This window comes from Phycodurus eques, chromosome 1 (assembly GCF_024500275.1).
Source record: "Phycodurus eques isolate BA_2022a chromosome 1, UOR_Pequ_1.1, whole genome shotgun sequence".
Taxonomy (NCBI): domain Eukaryota; kingdom Metazoa; phylum Chordata; class Actinopteri; order Syngnathiformes; family Syngnathidae; genus Phycodurus; species Phycodurus eques.
The window spans coordinates 16,107,687-16,128,636 of NC_084525.1; positions in this window are offsets into that span (position 1 = coordinate 16,107,687).

The window sequence follows — 20,950 nt, forward strand, 5'->3', positions numbered from 1 at the left end:
CTTTCACTACATGGGGAGACAATTGACTCAGATACAGAACACATCACTGTACTAGTGTCATCACCAAACAGAGAAACTGTTGAGTGTGAAATGGAATATATAACTGGACCAATTCGATCACCAAAAAAAAAGAACATGGACTCTGATTCAAAAGAAATAGCTGGAAAAGTGCCATTACTGCAAAAAGAAACCACAGTATCAGATTCAGAAGACATATCTGGACCAGTTCCTTTACCACAAGAAGAGAACATTGCCTTTGATACAGAAGACATGACTGAACCACTTCTGTCACCAAAAAGAGAAACCACTGAGTCCAAAAAAGATCTAACTGCACCAGATACAGAAGACATATCAGGACCAATTCCTTTATCACATGGGGTGACAATTGAGTCAGACACAGAAGACATCACTGAAGTAGTGTCATCACCACAAAGAACTATTGAGTGTGAAATGGAAGACATGACTGGAGCAATTCGATCACCACAAGAACATACCCTTGACTTTGATACAGAAGACATTACTGAACCAGTTCAATTACCTCAAAGAGAAACAATTGATTCTAAAACAGAAGACAGGATTACACCAGTGCCGCCACCACAAAGAGAGATCATGAATCCTGACGGAGAAGAAAATGCATGTCCTGTACCGTCACAACATAGGGAGATAGTTGACTTAGATATAGAACACATCACTGAACCGGTGTTATCACCACAAATAGAAACGATTCAGTGTGAAATTGAAGGCATAACTTTACCAATGCGATCATCACAAAAAGAGAATAATGACTCGGATACAGAAGAGAGAGCAGAAAAAGTTCTATCACCACTAAAAGAGACCACGGCGCCCAATGCAGAAGCCATGTCTGCACTAGTTCTTTTACCACTTGGAGACACATTTGGCTCGGATACAGAAGGGATCGCCGAAGCTTTGCCATCACCAAAAATAGAAACCACTGATTGTGAAACAGAAGCGATAACTGGACCAATTGGATCACCACAAAATAAAAACATGGACTCTGATACAGACACCATAGCTGGAAAAATGCCACCACCACAGCATGTGACCACAGCACCTGATGTACCCATAGCACAAGGTGAGGCCAATGATTTTGATACAGAAGTCATATCGGGACAAGTTCCTTTACTACGTGGAAAGACCTCTGACTACAACACAAACGACATCACAGAATCTGTACCTTCAATCACTGAAACATTGTCCTCACCACAAACAGAAACCATTGATTCTAAAATTGACAAAATATCTGGACCAGTTTCTCCACCACACTGGGAGACAATTGACTCTGATGCAGAAGAAATCACAGAATCACTGTCATCACCACAAATGAAAAACATTATATCTGAAATGGAAGACATGACTGGAACAATTCATTCACCACAAGAATATATCTTTGACTCTGATACAGAAGACATCACCGAACCAGTGCCATCACGACGAAGAGAAACCACTGATTGTGAAACAGAAGAGATAACTGAACCAATTCAATCACCACAAAATAAAAACATTGACTCTGATACAGAAGACATAGCTGGAAAAATGCCACCACCACAAGACATGACCACAGCTCCTGATGCTGAAGACAAATCTGAACTTGTTCCCTTACTACAAGGAGAGACCATTGGCTTAGATAATAAAGGCATTGCTGGAAAAGCGAGCATAGATCCGGATTCACAAGAAATATCAGATCTAAAAAGAGAAACCACTGATTTTAAAACAGAAGACATCACTGAACCGCTGTTATCACCACATATAGAAACAATTGAGTGTGAAATTGAAGACATAACTAGACCATTTCAATTATCACAAAAAGAGAACAATGACTCGGCTACAGAAGACATCGTTGGAAAAGTGCCATTACCACAAAAAGAAACCGCAGCACCCATTGCAGAAGACATGTCTGAACTGGTTCCTTTACCACGAGGAGAGACCTTCAGCTCTGATACGGAAGGCATACCTGGACCAGTTTATTTTCTAAGAGACAAAACCACTGACTCTGGACCACTTCCTTTATCACAAGAAGAGGCATTTGACTTTGATACAGAAGACATAATCGAATCAGTGCCATCACCACAAAGAGAAACCACTGTTTCTAAAACTGAACCAATTCGATCACCACAGAATGAAATGTTTGACTTTGATACAGAAGACATATCTGGAAATGTGCCACCACCACAAGACAAGACCACAGCACCTGATGCTGATGACAAATCTGGACTCATTCCCTTACCACATTCCCTTACAGAAGGCATTGCTGGAAAGGTGCCTTCACCACAAAGAGCGAGCATTGATCCTGATTCAGAAGAAATGTCATATCCAGTTCCCTTACCACATAGAGAGACAACTGACTCATATACAGAAGTCATCACTGAACTAGTGTCATCCCCACAAACAGAAACCAGTGAGTGTGAAATTGAAGAAATAACTGAACCAATCCAGTCACCACAGAAAGAGAACATTGACTCAGATACAGAATACATAGCTGTAAAAGTTCCATCACCACAAAAAGAGACCACAGTGCCCAATGCAGAAGACATGTCTGAACGAGTTCTGTTACCACTAAGAGAGGCCATTGATGTTGACATAAAAGACATAAATGGACCAGTTTCTTTTCCACAAGAAGTGACCATTGACTCTGGACCACTTCCTTTACCACAAGAAAATACATTTGACTTTGATACAGAGGACATCACCAAGCCAGTTCCGTCACCACAAAGAGAAACCACTGAGTCTCAAACAGAAGAGATAGCTGGACCAATTCGATCACCACAAATAGAAACCATTGAGTGTGAAATTGAAGACACAAATGGACCAATTTGGTCATCAGAAAAAGAGCACAAAGACTCTAATGCAGAAGACGTACCTGAAAAGGTGCCATCACCACCAAAAGCGAGCACAGCGCCCAATGCAGAGGACATGTCTGAACTAGTTCCTTTAGAGCTAGAAGAGACCTTTGGCTCTGATACAGATGGCATACCCGGACCAGTTTCTTTACCACAAGAAAAGACATTTGACTTTGATACAGAGGACATCACCAAGCCAGTTCCGTCACCACAAAGAGAAACCACTGAGTCTCAAACAGAAGAGATAGCTGGACCAATTCGATCACCACAAATAGAAACCATTGAGTGTGAAACTGAAGACATAACTGAACGTATTCGGTTATCACAAAAAGAGAACAATGACTTGGACGCAGAACACATAGCTGAAAAGGTGGCATCACCACCAAAAGCAAGCACAACGCCCAGTGCAGAAGACATGTCTGAACTAGTTCCTTTACCACTAGAAGAGACCATTGGTTCTGATATAGAAGGCATACCCGGACCAGTTTATTTTCTACAAGAAGAGACCATTGACTCTAGACCACTTCCTTTACCACAAGAAGAGTCATTTAACTTTGATACAGAAGACATCACCGAACCATTGCCATCACCACAAAGAGAAACCACTGATTCTAAAACCGAAGATGTTATTGGACCAAGTCGACCACCACAAAAAGAAAACAATGACATTGATATAGAAGACATAGCTGAAAATGTGCCACCACCACAAGACGAGACCACAGTACCTGATGCTGAAGAAAAATCTAGACTCATTCGCTTACCACAAGGTGAGACCATCGGCTTTGATACAGAAGGCATTGCTGGAAACGTGCCTCCACCACAAAGAGCGAGCATAGATTCTGATTCAGAAGAAATAGCATATCAAGTACCCTTACCACATGGGGAGACAAATGACTCAGGTACAGAAGCCATCACTGAACTAGTGTCATCACCTAAAATAGAAAACATTGAATTTGAAATGGAAGACATGACTGGAGCAATTCGATCCCCACAAGAATATACCTTTGACTTTGATACAGAAGACACTTATGAATCAGTTCAATTACCACAAGTAGAAACCATTGTTTCTAAAATAGAAGACAGGATGACACCAGGGGCACCACCACAAAGGGAGAATAAGATGGATGGAGAAGAAAAATCACATCCTGTTCCTTTACAACATGATACAGTAGACATCACTGAACCGGTGTTATCACCACAAATAGGAAAAGCAGGAAAAGTGCCATCACCACAAAAAGAGACCACAGCGCTCAATGCAGACGGCATGTCTGAACTAGTTCTTTTACCACTAGGAGAGACCTTTGGCTCTGATATCGAAGGCATACTTGGACCACTTCCTTTACCACAAGAGACATTTGACTTTGATACAGGAGACATCACCGAGCCAGTGCCGTCACCACGAAGAGAAACCACTGAAGGTGAAACGGAAGATAAAACGGAAGATAAAACTGGACCAATTCGATCATCACAAAAAGAAAGCTTTGACTCTGTCGCTGAAGACAAACCTTGGCTTGTTTCCTTACCACAAGGGGAGACCACTGGCCTTGATACAGAAGGCATTGCTGGAAAAGTGCCTTCCCCACAAAGAATGACCATAGATCCTCATGCAGAAGAAATATCAGGTTCAGTTCCCTTAACAAGTGGGGAGACAATTGACTTGGATAGAGAAGATATCATTGAACTAGTGTCGTCACCACAAATAGAAGTCATTGAGTGTGAAATTGAAGAAATAACTGGACCAATTCGATCACCACAAAAAGAGAACATTTACACAGATACAGAACACATAGCTGGAAAAGGGCCACCACCACAAGACAAGACCACAGTACCAGATGCTGATGACAAATCTGGACTTGTTCCCTTACCACAGGGAGAGGCCATTAACTTTGATACAGAAGGCATATCTGGACCAGTTCCTTTTGCACATGGAGAGACCCCTGTCTATGATACAGTTGACATCGCAGAACCTGTGCCTTCAATCATTGAACCAGTGTCCTCACCACAAATAGAAGCCCTTGTGTCTAAAATTGAAAAGATATATGGGTCCGTTTCTCCACCACATTGGGAGACAGGTGACTCTGATGCAGAAGAAATCTCTGAATCATTGTCATCACCACAAATTGAAACCATTGAATCTGAAATGGAAGACATGAATGGAGGAATTCGATCACCACAAACATATATGTTTGACTTTGATACAGAAGATATTACTGAACCAGTTAAATTACCACAAGTAGAAACCAGTGATTATAGAATAGAAGACAGGACTACATCAGTGCCATCACCACAAAGAGAGATCATAGATTCCGGTGGAGAAGAAAAATCACATCTTGTTCCTTTACGAAATGGGGAGACAAGTGACTTAGATACAAAAGACATCACTGAATTAGTGTTATCACCAGAAATAGAAACCATTGAGTGTGAAATTGAAGATATAACTGAACCAATTCAGTCACCACAAAAAGATATTGGCTCGGATACAGAACACATATCTGGAAAAGGGCCATCTCCACAAAGAGAAACCACTGATTCTATAACAGAAGACATAACTGGACCAATTCTCTCACAACAAAAAGATAAAATTTACTCAGCTACAGAACACAGAGCTGCAAAAGTGCCACTCCCACAAGACAAGACCACAGCACCTGATGCTGATGACAAATCTGGACTTGTTCTCGTACCACAAGGAGAGGCCATTGACTCTGAAACAGAAGGCGTACATGACTATGATACAGTTGACATCACAGAATCTGTGCCTTCAAACATTGAACCTGTGTCCTCACCACAAATAGAAAGCCATCTGTCTAAAATTGAAAAAATATCTGGACTACTTTCTCCACCACAATGGGACACAATCGACTCAGATGCAGAAGAAATCACTGAATCATTGTCATCACCACAAATGGAAACCATTGAATCTGAAATGGAAGACATGACTGGAACAATTCAATCACCACAAGAATATATCTTTGACTCTGATACAGAAGACATCACCGAACCAGTGCCATCACCAGAAAGAGAACTCATAGATCCCAATGGAGAAGAATCAAATCTTGTTCCTTTTCGAAATGGGGAAACAAGTGACTTAGATACAAAAGACCTCATTGAGTTAGTGTTATCACCACAAATAGAAACCATTGGGTGTGAAATTGAAGACATAACTGGACCAATAAGAACATCACAAAAAGAGAACAATGACTCGGATTCAAAAGACATACCTGGAAAAGTGCCATCATCACAAAAAGAAACCACGGCGCCCAATGCAGAAGACATGTCTGGACGAGTTTGTTTTCTACAAGGAGAGACCATTTGCTCTGATACAGAAGCCATACCTCGACCAGTTTCTTTTCCACAAGAAGATAGCATTGACTCTGGACCTCATCCTTTACCACAAGAAGAGATAATTTACTTAGATGCAAAAGACATAATTGAACCAGTGCCATCGCCACAAAGAGAAATCACTGATTCTAAAACAGAAGATATAATTGGACTAATTCAATTGCAACAAAAAGAAAACAATGACTCTGAAACAGAAGATATAGCTGGAAAAGTGCGTTCGCGTCAAAGACAGACCACAGCACCTGATGCTGAAGACAAATTTGGACTCGTTCTCTTACCACAAGAAGAGACCATTGGCTTTGATACAGAAGCCGTCTCTGAACCACTTCCTTTACCACAAGAAGAGATCATAAGTTTTGATGCAGAAGGTAATTGTTGGAAAAGTGCAATCACCACAACGAGAGATCAGAGATCCTGGTTTAGAAGAAAAATCAGATCCTGTTCCTGTACCACATGGGGCGATAATTGACTCAGATACAGAACACATCACTGAGCTAGTGTCATCACCACAAATAGACACCATTGAATCTGAAATTGAAGAAATAAGCGAACCAATTCAATCACCACAAAAAGATAACATTGACTCAGATACCAAAGACATAGCTGGAAAAGTGCCATCACCACAAAAAGAGACAACAGCACCAAACATGTCTGGACTACTTAATTTACCACAGGAAGAGACAATTGGCATTGATACAGAAGGGATATCTGGACCAGTTTATTTACCACAAGAAGAGACCATTGAATCTCGACCACTTCCTTTACTAAAAGAAGATGTTGATACAGAAGATATCACTGAACCAGTTTCACCATCACAAAAAGAACTCACTGAGTCTAGAATGGTATATATAAGTCAACCAGTTCGATCACCACAAAAAGAAAACATTGAATCTGGTACAGAAGACATAGCTGTAAAAGTTTCATCACGACGAAAAGAGACCACAGTGCCTCATGTAGTAGATACATCTGGACTTGTTCCTTTACCACTAGAAGAGACCTTTGGATGTGATACAGAAGGTATTCCTGGACCGGTTTCTTTTCCACAAGAAGAGATCATTGAATCTGTGCCACTCCCTTTACCACAAGAAGAGACATTTGAAATTGATACAGAAGACATCACCGAACCAATTCTAGCGCCACAAAGAGAAACCACTGAATCTAAAATAGACCATATATATATACCAATGCCATCACCACAAATGGAAAACATTGACTTGGATACAGAAGACAACACCAGAAAAGTGCTCTCACCACAAAAGGAGACCACAGCACCTGATTACATATCTGGAGTAGTTCCTTTTCCACAAGGAGACACTATTGGCTTTGATGAAGAAGGCATAGCTGGACGACTTAATTTACCACAAGAGACCATTGATTACGATACAGATGACATCACAGAATCTGTGCCTTCACCACAAACACAAACCGTTGAGTCTCCAATTAAAGTGATATCTGGACCTGTTTCGCCACCACACAGGGTTGTGTTATCACTACAAAAAGAAACCACTGATTCTGATACAGCAAACATTGCAGTCGTACCACCACAAATACAAGATAGAACTGGAACAATGCAAATTTACTTTGATATACAAAACATATCTGGAATTGTAGATGAAATATCACCCTCGCCATTATCTGGACCACTCCCACTACCACACGCAGATATCACAGTATCTGATATAGAGGAATTATCCCAATCATCTGGACTTGTAACATCACCAAAGGGAGATACTATTTTACCTGATACAGAAGCCCTCTCTGAGGCATTCCCAAATGCAGAGGACCTAACTGATACAGGGGGCCCATCTAATCTAAATCTGCTGCATCACGACGGGCCCACCGTTTCTGATGTGGGTGAGCTATTCTTGTTTGTCCCATCGCCACAGATAAATACCAGTCTAACTGATACAGATGACCTATCTGAACCAGTCCTAAATCCAGAGCGCATATCTACATCAGTACTGTCACCAAACGACGATATACCCGTATGTGATACAGAGGGATTTTCCAGACCAGTGCCATCACCACAGACAGAGGATTTATTTGACCCATTACCTCAGGATTTATATGGACCAGTCAAACTACCAAATGAAGAGATTGCTTTGGATCATGAATATCAGTTTGAACCAGTCTCATGGCTACACAGCGAATCCTCTGTGTCAGATATTGAGGACCTATTGGGACTGGTTACTTCGGAATTTGGGGAAAAGACTTACTCTGATAGAGAAGTCCCACTTAAGTTAGCATCATCACTACACAAAGAGAGAGATTTGTCTGATACTGAGGTCAAAGGCAAAACATTGGAGGTTACAAAGCAAATGCTATCCCCACCCAAAGAGACCTCTTTGTTTGATAGTGAGAATTTATCTCAGACTTTACCTATCAAAGAGACCCATACATGTGATGCTGAAAACATAAGTGGCCAAATTCCACAAATACAAAGAAATATTTCTGAGTGTGAAAGAGAGGGCATATCTGAATCGGGATCATCGCCATGCCAAGAAATCTCAGTATCTGGATCAGCGGTATCCCCTGTCAAAATAACGGTGTCTGACAGAGAGGATGCATGCAAAACTGGAGAAATCACTGTATTTGATGAAGAAGAAATGTTCAAAATGATGCCATCAGCACACAATAACTCTGTTTCTGATGGGGTTTCCGATGAGGAACTATCTCGACTACTGCCACCACTAAATGGAGGGATTAATACACCTGAAATTGTGGAACAATTCACGTTTGTACCATTATCACTTACAGAGACACCTGTGTGTGATATTGTGGCCTTATCTGAACTAGAGGAAGTAGTTCTTGTTTCTGAGGACCCTGCCATAATGGCACAATTACCAAAGAAAGAGACTACTGTGTCCGATACCAAGTACCTATCCAAAGCAGTGTTAAATACAGAAGGAACATCTGAACCATTGGCATCACCGCACAAGAGAATTGGCATTCAGATGGAGAACTTTTCTGGATCTTCGCTGTTGCCAGTCAAAGATGTCGCTGTGTACGATATTGAGGACTTATCTGGACCCATCCCACAAATACATGACTATATTATTGATTCTGACATAGAAAACATTTCAGTATCAGGGTCGTCACCATGCCAAGACAAAACTATGTCTAACATAGCAGAACCTGACTCTGTATCATCAGTACGCAATGATGCAGATGTCTTTGCTCTCGATGAGTTATCTGAACCACTACAATCACCTTACAAAGACACCACAGAACTATACCGTTACAGTGACGAAGAGGGCCTATTTGAATTTGTCCCAAATATGAAAGGTATATCAGGAGGAAGGCCATCTCCAGAAAAAAAGACAGAGCAATTTGATGCCGAGGACTTAAACGGACCAGAGTCACCGCCTCATAGTGAGGTCACGGTATCGGATACAGGTAACCGATGTAAACCAGTGCCCAATTCTGAGGACATATATAGACAAGTACAAACAGATGGAGAGACCATTTTAGATTTTTTAGAGGATTTAAATGAACCCTTATCATCACCACTAATGCGGACTACTATATATGATACAGAGTTTCTATGTAATAATTTCTCATTAGAACCAAATAAAACATATGTGTCAGAGACAGAGAACAAACAATTGCATCATCAACACCAAAAAGAAACCACTGCATCTGATCGAGACAGCTGTTTTGAAACATTGCCAAATTCAGATGTATCAGGACAAGTGCTAACATTACACAAAGAGACCCTTTCTTCTGATATTGAGGACTCCACTAGTCCTGTGCCTTTCCTACAACATACAGTGATTAAAGCATCTGATACTGGGTCTGAAAGGTCCTCACTATCTTCAAAAGGGGATTTTTCTGAACCTGTGCTTTCATCATTCAAAGAGACAACCATGTCTGATGGAGAGGATTTACCTGGACCAGTCCCACTACCACAAGGAGATAGCCCGATATTTAATATACCTCGACCGGCGACAATGCCACCACCACGTGAAGGGAGGCGGAAGAGAAGGCGGGCATTTTGTCTGAGGATCCCTGACCAAAAGGAAATAAAACTCTCTCTTAAGTCTGATACATCAGGTATACAATCAATCCCATGCAAAGAAGATCAGGGCCCAAATCTAGAGAGCTTATGTGATGAGTTGCTGAAAGTAGAAAGCATGGAGGCACAGACTCTTGAACAGCCAGACCAAGCTTGCTCACCTATCCTGCCCAAAGCCTCTTCACAAAAACAGCTGAGGGGTAAAACATCAAAGAATGCCAGTTCTACCACATCACCCAGTGACCACTTGTATCACAAACCAAAGAAATTCCAGGGTATTAAAAAAAACGAGGCAAGTCCTAAAGCTGAAATAAAGCCTCCTGACAGGCCCAGAAGAGGGCAAAATGTTGATCAACATCTAACGTCATGTTCAACTATTATAACATCTAAGTCATCTAAAGAGTCCAACAGTAAGAGTGCTTCTGATCGAGCCAGAAAAGGAGCAAATACACAGGATACATCGAGCCCAGTGACCCCACCACAAGAAAAGGCCAGTGTATCTTGTGTACCTCAACCAGAGCGGCCGCAAGGACCACTTCCAAAAGGAAGAACGGTACGACGTGCATTTACTTTCAGGATACCCAATCAAAAGGAAACACAACTTTCTCCATATGCTGTAAGCTCAGCCATCCTACCTAAAGTGCGCAAAGCACATTCTCAGGCACCAAAATCTGGGGATGTATGCAGAGAGTTCCAAGAAAAGGAAATGAAAGAGCCATCTGTGTCTAAAACAGTCCACCAACCTAGGCCACTGCCACCACCACCAAAAGAGAATCCTGTGGTTGATAGAACACGACCTGGACCAGTGCCCCCTGCACATCGAGAGAGAAAAAAAACAACACGGCCATCATTTACAGTCAGAGTTCCTGATCAACAATCGACAGTTGTCCCAAGCGTCCTGGGCAAAGCTGATGTTTGCGGTGAGCTCCAAAATGAACAAAAAAAAGGATCTCAAACTGAAGATTCACATCCAGAATCCTCACTTCCTCAAGATCAAACTTCACAAAAACAGGTGAAGGGAAACAAATCTGCATTGAAAAGTGTAAATTTCCCACAAATTACTGATTCATATCACAAACAGATATCTAGTGTTGATAGCTGGTGTTCGGATACAAAATTGATAGAGGAAAAGCCATTGTCAGATTTCTGTCCATTGTCTCCATATAGAACCAGGCGAGGAACTCCTGTTCCTCAAACGGTTGAGACCAGAAGTCTAGAAATTAAAAAAAGTAATTCAGAACTAGGACCTGAGATCCAGGCTTCAAACAGTCCTGGACAAGGACTGGTTGTTGGTCAAGACGTCGCTACAGTCAAAGTCAATAAATTCAGTAGTCTGGCAAATAAAAGAAAGGAATTAGGGTTGAGATGTGAGCTACGGGGTCAGTACAAACCCAAGGGAGGAGTGATTATCGATAGAGAACTCGAACCCCTTAGACCTAAAACAGATTCAAGACGAAATATGGTAGGGCGTGGATCTGCGATACGGGCTACATACAGGCCCAGGGGAGGACCGATCGTTGATCAAGACCTCATCCAACTGAGATCCAAGGCACAGTCAGGAATGGGTGTAATACAAAAAGGGCTAGGGCTTGGATCCATAAGATGTGCTCCAGACAAGCTTAGACAAGAAAACATTTTTGATCCCTTGATATTTAGGTCAGAATGCACGAGTTCGGGAATTCGACAAAATGACCCTGTATCTGTGACACAACCATATAGATACAGGGAAGGTATGCTTTTTGATAATACCATGCCACTGAGGACCAAGGCAGACTCCTGGAGAGGCAGGACCACTGATTCACGGAGACCCACACATGGCACTGCCAATAAGAATGCCACGATACCAGAATCTAAGAAAACCCTACAAATGGCAAATGTGTCTCTTGAGGCCTCAACAGTCATGTGCTCTAACTGTGGACATAGTGCCTCTTTGATTCAATGCAGACGAGAAATGATGATGGGATGTCAAACGCGAGTTCCTAGGCCACCGAATTGTGAGAATACTGCTGTGCCGACACTGAGAAAGATTGCCACATACCCCCCTCAAAGACTAATGACATGCAAATTGGGTTCAGTGGAGACTGACACATTCAAGCAATTGAAGTACATTCCTGCTCGCACTTTGTAATGAAAACACTGTACCCTCGCAAAAATGCTATTTTCAAAGCACCACTATGCCAAACTCCCAAACCTCTGTCATATGAAGTATTTTGTGACTTGATATACATATTTTTTTATTTGTTCATACAATCTATTTTTTTATGTACACTGTTGCTATGCAAAGAACACTTTTTACACAATGTGTAGTAAAATTATATATTTTTATGCAGTATGTACATGTTCAAAGCATATAAACCTTTTAATGTTTGTTAAAAAAGCATTATAAGTTTGAAATCAAATCTTGATTGTGATTGTATCCGTGTGTGTGAATATTGTTGGCAATGTTAAATGGGGGTAGGCACTATTTTTATTTCATTTATTACAATCTTCAATTTGCTCCCAGAACGAGGCAGCTTCATCGACCTTATGGGCACTATTTTCCTGACTAGTACAAATCCAGCGCAGTGCAAGGAGGCAGGTTAGACCGGGTTGTCAAATTCATTTCTAAAAAGCTTTTTGAAATGGCCAGTTTTAAAGCATCTGTGCTGAAAAGAGTAGTTCAACATTTTATTAACGCCTTTTGTTAACACCACTCCTCATAGTCAATATTTAAAAACATTAACCCCAACATGATATTGACATGCTAAGCAAATAAGGCAAATAGGATAAATATCGAAAAATATAAGAACAATTTTCACTCTAGGATAAGTATCGAAAAATGTGATGAATGTTGAAAAATATAACAACAGTGCACTGGTTTGAAGTCCTGAGTATTTTTGGAGGTACAAGATATAAAATAATCAAACTGAATTCTCTGGGATAATGAAGTCAACTTGGATTGTAAACATTATTATTCCCCAGTTATACTGTTGTTATTGTTGCTTTAAAGATGGCGCCTACCCGTGTGGTCGCCTCAGTTATGTGCTCTAGTATTGTCTATGTTTTTGTGTTTTTCGTTCGTCTTTGGAGACATTACGCGACTCACTTACACAAGGGAAGACATTATAAACATGAGGGAGTCTACCCCGGAACTTCTTTCAGAAACCTTTGCAAATCCGCTCAGTTTTTTCTCCTAACTACTCACTGGTGGGGCGGCTGCGGTCTATGTCTCATAGAGGCGTAGGTGACGAAGGGTGAAGTGCGCTGGCATCCAAGTGAAGCTCGGCAAGGAGAATACAGATTGGCGCTCCCGTCGGTCCACCTCGCGAATCTACGCTCCCTACCCAACAAAATGGACGCGCTTCATCTTCTGACAAAGACCAATAAAAACTTCGGACGTTCCGCCACCCTGTGCTTTATGGAGACATGACTTTTTGAACGCGTCCCTGATGACGCCGTGATGCTTCCGGGCTTCCAACTACATCGGGCAGACCGCGTTATCGGGGAAAACAAAACGTGGCGGGATATGCTTCTATATCAACAAAAATGGTGTACCGATGTCACGGGGCTCAGGGCGGACCGAATCAGGGACAAACGGGGAGTTCCGGGGACCCCCTCCAGGATCAGCTTGTTCTTCCTGGGCCTCCTTTACCAGCGTTTCAATTTCTAATGTGATTGAGCCCAGAAAGCAACGGGGAGACAAGATGGGATCTGGATCATTTTTGACACTCTCCGAGGCGAACTGGCAGGACAGGGCATCCGCCTTGGTGTTCTGGGCCCCTGGGCGGTAGGACAAGGTAAAGGTGAATCGGTCAAAAAACAATGCCCACCTGGCTTGACGGGAGCTCAGCCTCTTAGCAGAGCGGATCTATTTTAATTCTTGTGGTTGGTCCACACGATGAATGGGTGGTCCGTGCCTTCCATGAAATGCCACCATTCCTCCAATGCCATCTTCACCGCCATCTTCACCGCCAAGAGACATCCATAATCAAGATGGCGCCTACCAGTGTGGCCGCCTCGGTAACGCGCTCTCTAGTATTGTCTTTGTTTTTGTGTTTTTCGTCCGTCTTTGGAGACCTTACACGACTCACTTACACAAGGGGAGACCTGCTAACCATCAAGGAGGCTACTCCGGACTTTCTGTCACCAACTTTCGAAAATCCGCTCAGTTTTTTCCCCGAGTTACTCACCGGAGCGGCGTCCGTGGTTTTCGGCGCATGGATGCGGAAGCGGCGCCACAGAGGAAAACGAGCCGGAATTCAGGTGAAACTCCGCAAGAGAGGACACAGATTGGCGTTCCCGTCGATCCACCTCGCGAATGTACGCTCCCTACCCAACAAAATGGACGAGCTTCATCTTCTGTTAAAGACCAGTAAAGACTTCGGACGTTCCGCGGCCATGTGCTTCACGGAGACCTGGCTTTGCGACGCCGTACCCGATGGCGCCGTCACGCTTCCCGGCTTCAACATTCATCGAGCGGACCGCGACATGGAATCATCGGGAAAAACGAAGGGCGGCGGGATATGCCTCCATATAAACGAAAAATGGTGTACGGACGTCACGGTGCTCAGCACACACTGCAGCCCGCATTTGGAGTCGCTGTTTCTGAACTGTAAACCATTTTACGCGCCACGTGAGTTTGCATCGTTTATACTGGCTGGAGTCTATATCACACCGCAAGCTAACACGAGCGCCGCATTGCTAACGCTCGCCGAACAAGTCAACGAAATTGAAAAAAAACACCCTGACTCACCCCTCATTATTCTCGGGGACTTTAACAAAGCTAAACTCAACCACGAACTCCCTAAATACAAGCAGCACATCGACTGTCCTACCAGGGAAAATAATACTTTAGACCACTGCTACACTACGGTAAAAAACGCATACCGTGCTATACCTCGTGCAGCCCTGGGCTCGTCTGATCACTGCTTAATTCACTTAATACCGACGTACAAGCAAGTACTTAAATGTGCGAAGCCTACAGTGAAAACAGTCAAAAAGTGGACCAATGAAGCAAAGATGGAACTTCAAAGCTGTTTAGACTGCACAGACTGGAGTGTCTTTGAAAATTCAGCTGGCAGCCTGGATGAATATACGGACACTGTCACATCCTATATCAGTTTCTGTGAAGAGGTTTGTGTACCAACAAAATCATTTCGGACATTCAACAACAACAAACCGTGGTTCACTGCTAAACTTAAGCAGCTTCGCCAAGCTAAGGAAGATGCATATCAGAGCGGGGACAGGGCCCTGTATAATCGAGCTAGAAACCAGCTTACTAAAGAAATTAACATTGCAAAGAGGATCTATGCAGCAAAGTTGGAAAAACAGTTTAGCGCGAACGACTCGAAATCAGTCTGGCGTGCATTCCAATCGCTGACTAATTACAAGCGACGATCCCCCCAAGCTGAGAACAATAGCACACTAGCCAACGACTTGAATACCTTCTATTGCAGATTTGAAAAGGACAGTTTCACTCCACACACCCACCCGGCCGCACCCGCGACCACAACCACACCTCTGACTTCTGCGTTACCTATCCATGAACAGGATGTGAGACGCATCTTCAAACAACAGAAGATTAACAAAGCAACAGGACCGGACCATGTGTCCCCATCCTGCCTCAAAGTCTGCGCGGACCAGCTCGCTCCAGTCTTCACTCAGATCTTTAACAGATCTTTGGAAATGTGCGAAGTTCCATCCTGCTTCAAACGCTCCACCATCATTCCAGTCCCCAAGAAACCTGCAATCTCTAGTCTGAATGACTACAGGCCTGTCGCTTTGACATCTGTGGTCATGAAGTCCTTTGAACGTCTCGTGCTGGACCACCTCAAGAGTGTCACAGGTCCCCTGCTGGACCCCCTGCAGTTTGCCTACCAAGCGAACAGGTCTGCGGATGATGCAGTCAACATGGGACTGCACTTCATCCTAGAACACCTCGACAGTGCAGGGACCTACGCGAGGATCCTGTTCGTGGACTTCAGCTCAGCGTTCAACACCATCATCCCTGAACTCCTTTCAACCAAGCTTCTCCAGCTCAGCGTCTCACCTGCCATCTGCCAGTGGATTTACAGCTTTCTGACGGGCAGGACACAGCAGGTCAGGCTGGGGGAGGCCACCTCATCCACACGCAGCATCAGCACTGGGGCGCCCCAAGGTTGTGTCCTCTCTCCGCTGCTCTTCTCTCTCTACACGAACGACTGCACCTCAGCGAACCCGACTGTCAAGCTCCTGAAGTTTGCAGATGACACCACTGTCATCGGCCTCATCAAGGACGGTGACGAGTCTGCATATCGACAGGAAGCGGAGCGGCTGGAGCTGTGGTGCGGGCGACACAACCTGGAGCTGAACACGCCCCCTACCCACCATTGAGGACTTGCACGCTGCCAGAACTAAGACAAGGGCGTGCAAAATCCTCTCGGACCGTCTGCACCCCGGTCACCAGCTCTTCCAGCTCCTTCCCTCAGGTAGGCGCTACCGATCAACGCAAACTAGAACTAGTAGACATTCCAACAGCTTCTTCCCTCTTGCGATCAACTTCTTAAACACCTAACCTATAATTCCATTACAACAAGCTGGCAATTTTTTGACTTGAGTTCGTTGTCACATTTCTGTGGGGCCAATTATTTATTACTTGTGCACTCACTGTAGTTGTCTCGCCATGCTGCACTATTTGCATATACTGGCCACTCATGCCAGAGTAGCATCTGCTCCATTTGCACACTGATTGAGGAGTATCTGTAACATTTGCACAACCGACATTGTCCCAGATGATCGCACTACTCGTCACTTTAAACCGCATACACTCCTTGAAGTCTCAGCGCCCTTTGCACAATGGTCATTGCACCGGACTATTGCAATATTAGTCGTTCGAACTGCTCTAAGTGCTAGAGGACTCTGCATGTTTTTGCACAATTGTTTTTTGTCAATGTCTTTATGTCCCCAAAGTGTTCTGTGAATTGACTGTTTGTTGTACTAGAGCGGCTCCAACTACCGGAGACAAATTCCTTGTGTGTTTTGGACATACTTGGCAAATAAAGATGATTCTGATTCTGATTCTGATTCTGAAGAGCGCCCGGTCTGCGATACCAACATTTTTCTCCGCCTGAGACAACTTGCGAGAAAAGAAGGCGCAAAGGTGGACCTTACCATCAGTCTGGGATCGCTGAGACAGCATCGCACCAACCCCCGCCTCTGATACATCGACCTCAACTATGAACTGCCTCTGTGGATCTGGATGAATGAGGATAGGAGCTGAGGAAAAAAGTTTCTTTAGCTCACAGAAGGCCATGTCGGCCTTCTCAGACCATTGGAAGGACGTTAGGGTTTGATGTGAGCGCAGTGAGGGGTGCTACACCCGACTCTAGTTCTGAATGAACCGCCGGTAGAAGTTGGCGAAGCCAAGGAATCGCTGCAGCTCCTTTCTTGTGGATGGCGTCGGCCACTCAGTGACTGCAGCTACCTTGGCTGGGTCCATTTGAAGCTGCCCCTCAGCAATGACGTAACCCAAAATGGTGGTCTTTGGAACATTGAACTCACACTTTTCTGCTTTAACAAAGAGTTTTTTCTCAAAGAGTCTCTGAAGTACTTGTCGAACATGTCGTTCGTGATCTGCAATGGAACGGAAGAAAACCAGGATGTCATCCAGGTACACAAAAACACATTTTCTGATCATGTCACGCAGGACGTCATTGACTGGTGCCTGGAAGACAGCAGGGGCATTGGTCAGGCCGAAAGGCATTACGAGGTACTCGTAGTGCCCTCTATGGGTGTTAAATGCTGTCTTCCACTCGTCTCCCTCCCGAATGCGGACAAGGTGGTAGGCCAGGCGCAGATCCAACTTGGTGAAAACTGTTGCCCCGTGAAAGGGGGAAAAGGCAGAGTCAATCAGGGGCAAGGGCTACTTATTCTTAATGGTGATGTTATTAAGCCCACGATAGTCCACACATGGACGGAGGGTTTTGTCTTTTTTGTCCACAAAAAAGAAGCCTGCCCCCACCAGTGAAGAGGAGGGCCGGATAATACCTGCGGCCAAAGACTCGCGGATGTAGGTCTCCATGGCCTCCCACTCTGGACGAAAGATGTTAAAAAGACGGCTGCTAGGTAGCGGTCCACCGGGCTGTAGTTCAATAGCGCAATCGTAAAGTCTGTGTGGGGGTAGAGAGGTGGCATGGTGTTTGCTGAATACTGGAGCTAGGTCATGGTAAATTGAAGGGACACCTGATAGGTTAGGGGATTTACTCCGACTTCAGCCACTTGGGGGCACCGCAGCAGATCGCAATCAGTTCTCATGACAGAAATTGCTCCCTGAGGTGATATTGGGCACGGTCCAGTCGATGGTGGGGTTATGGAGCCTCAGCCAAGGCAAGCCAAGCATGATTGGAACTTGAAGACAAGGGAAAAGATGAAAACTTAAAGTCTCAAGATGGTTACCTGATAGATTGAGGGAAACGGGAGCAGTCTCTTGCTGGATATGGGTGATCAGCCGCCCATGAAGGGCAGTGGCATTCTTGGGAGTGGTCAGAGCCTGTAGATGAATTTTCATCTGTTTAACTAGGCGGTGGTCAATGAGATTCTCGTCAGCTCCAGAGTCTAGTAGGGCTAAAACGGGCAGAGACAGCTCATTCCAGCAGATCCATTGTCCCAGATTATCACGCTACTCGTCACTTTAAACTGCATACACTCCTTGAAGTATCTGTGCCCTTTGCACAATGGTCATTGCACCGGACTATTGCAATATTAGTCATTCGAACTGCTCCAAGTGCTAGAGGATTCTGCATCTTTTGCTCAATTTTCAAAAAAAATTATAAATGTACCGGCATTACCAGATAACCAATAACCCTTTCTTGCTCAGTGTTTTTTGTCAATGTCTTTATGTCTCAAAAGTGTTCTCTGTCAATTGACTGTCTGTTGTCGTACAAGAGCGGCTCCAACTACCGGAGACAAATTCCTTGTGTGTTTTTTGGACATACTTGGCAAATAAAGATGATTCTGATTCTGATGGTAGCAGAGATCTGAAAACGGACAGAAGAAGAGGAACTTGCATTCTGACTCACCAACTCTTCCTTTATTGGCGAGTCTGCCAGTTTGTTGGACGTGTGGGACAGTTTGTGATGTAGTGGCCCCCCTCTCCACAATACAAGCACAGATTAGAGGTTCTCCTGTGTGTTTTCGCCAAATCTGAGAGTTTTGTTCGGCCAAGTTGCATGGGTTCACCGATCTCAGGAAGCGGGGCTGGTGACAAAGTCTGCGACTCAAAGGAGGATTTGAGTGTGGAGTGCTGTGGAGAAGGAAGCGGGGTAGGCGAAGTCTGTGACCTCGAGTTGCTCACGGAGAAGACAATCCAGTCTGATAGAAAGATCAATCAGCTGATCTAGGGAGCTTGGCTCATCCCTGGAAGTCAACTCGTCTTTAAGAGACTCATTTAGGGCCCCCCGAAAAACATCCTGTAGCGCCTCATCATTAAAGTTACTCTCGGCAGCGAGAGTCCGAAAAGTGATCGCAAATTCTGCCACACTACGAGAGCCCTGTCGGAGTGACATTAGCCGTTTAGCAGCCTCCCTCCCGCGCACCGGGTGGCCAAAGATCTTCTTCATCTCCATGGAAAAAGAAGAGTGTGACGCACAGACGGCTGACCGTTTCTCCCATTCCGCCGTGGCCCACGAGAGCGCTGTACCCCGGAGACAGCCGATGAGGTAGGCAATTTTAGCGTTGTCGGTGGAGTACGACTGCGGTTGCTGTTCAAACACAAGTGAACACTGGACCAAAAAGGCGCGACAAGACCCTAGATTGCCGTCGTAAGGGGCTGGTGCGGGTACATACGGTTCACGCATTACGTGAGTGAGGGGGGCAGTGGGAGCGGTGGATGCTGCAGCAGGCGGCTGTGTGCAAGCTTGGAGTGAGGCAAATTGTTTTTGGAGGGATGTGAGAGCCTGTGAGAAGTCACGTACCTTTTGAATCTGCAGAGTGAGGGCTTGGTCGTGTTGCTCCAAAAGCATGCTCTGCCCGGTAACAGTTTGGCGAAGGGTATCCGTCTCCGCTGGGTCCATGACAGGCCAGACTATGCTGTCAGGATTCAGGTTGCAAGTTGGACCTAGATTCAGAGAGGACAGGGAGGTGAGTTTGTGAATAAAGGTTTATTGCAGCTTGGAAGCGGACAAAGGAACTCTGAGAACTAAATCCGGGATTGGCAAGGGTCCAACGAGGAACGGTCTGTCAGGGTAGGAGTCCGTGTTATCGGTGGGCCGCAAGAAGTGAGCAGTGATTTGTAGGGAGCAAGGGCAGATGGCAGACTGGAACAAGAATTAGGTAGAGGTAACTCACTAGGTCTTCAGGAAGCAAAAAGATAGGCAAGGTGGCTAGGCTACGAACTCGACGAAGAGCGTTGATAGTCTGGCGACGAGTTGGAGTCCCACGGCGTTTTAAGAGCAGTCAGTTGTAATTAGGATGACAAGGTGCTAGACTGGCGGCATGGTGAGAACTGGTTAGAACGTCTGCCTCACAGTTCTGAGGACCTGGGTTCAATCCCCAGCCCTGCCTGTGTGGAGTTTGCATGTTCTCCCTGTGCCTGCGTGGGTTTTCTCCAGGCACTCCGGTTCCCTCCCACATCCCAAATACATGCATGGTAGGTCAACACGTCAACCCTGCAAAGCACTCAAGACACACACACAGGCTGGACTCAGGGTGCTAAAACAGCAGCCCTGACACAAGCTTGCATGCATGTTTTTGGGATGTGGGAGGAAACCAGTTTTACCACCGT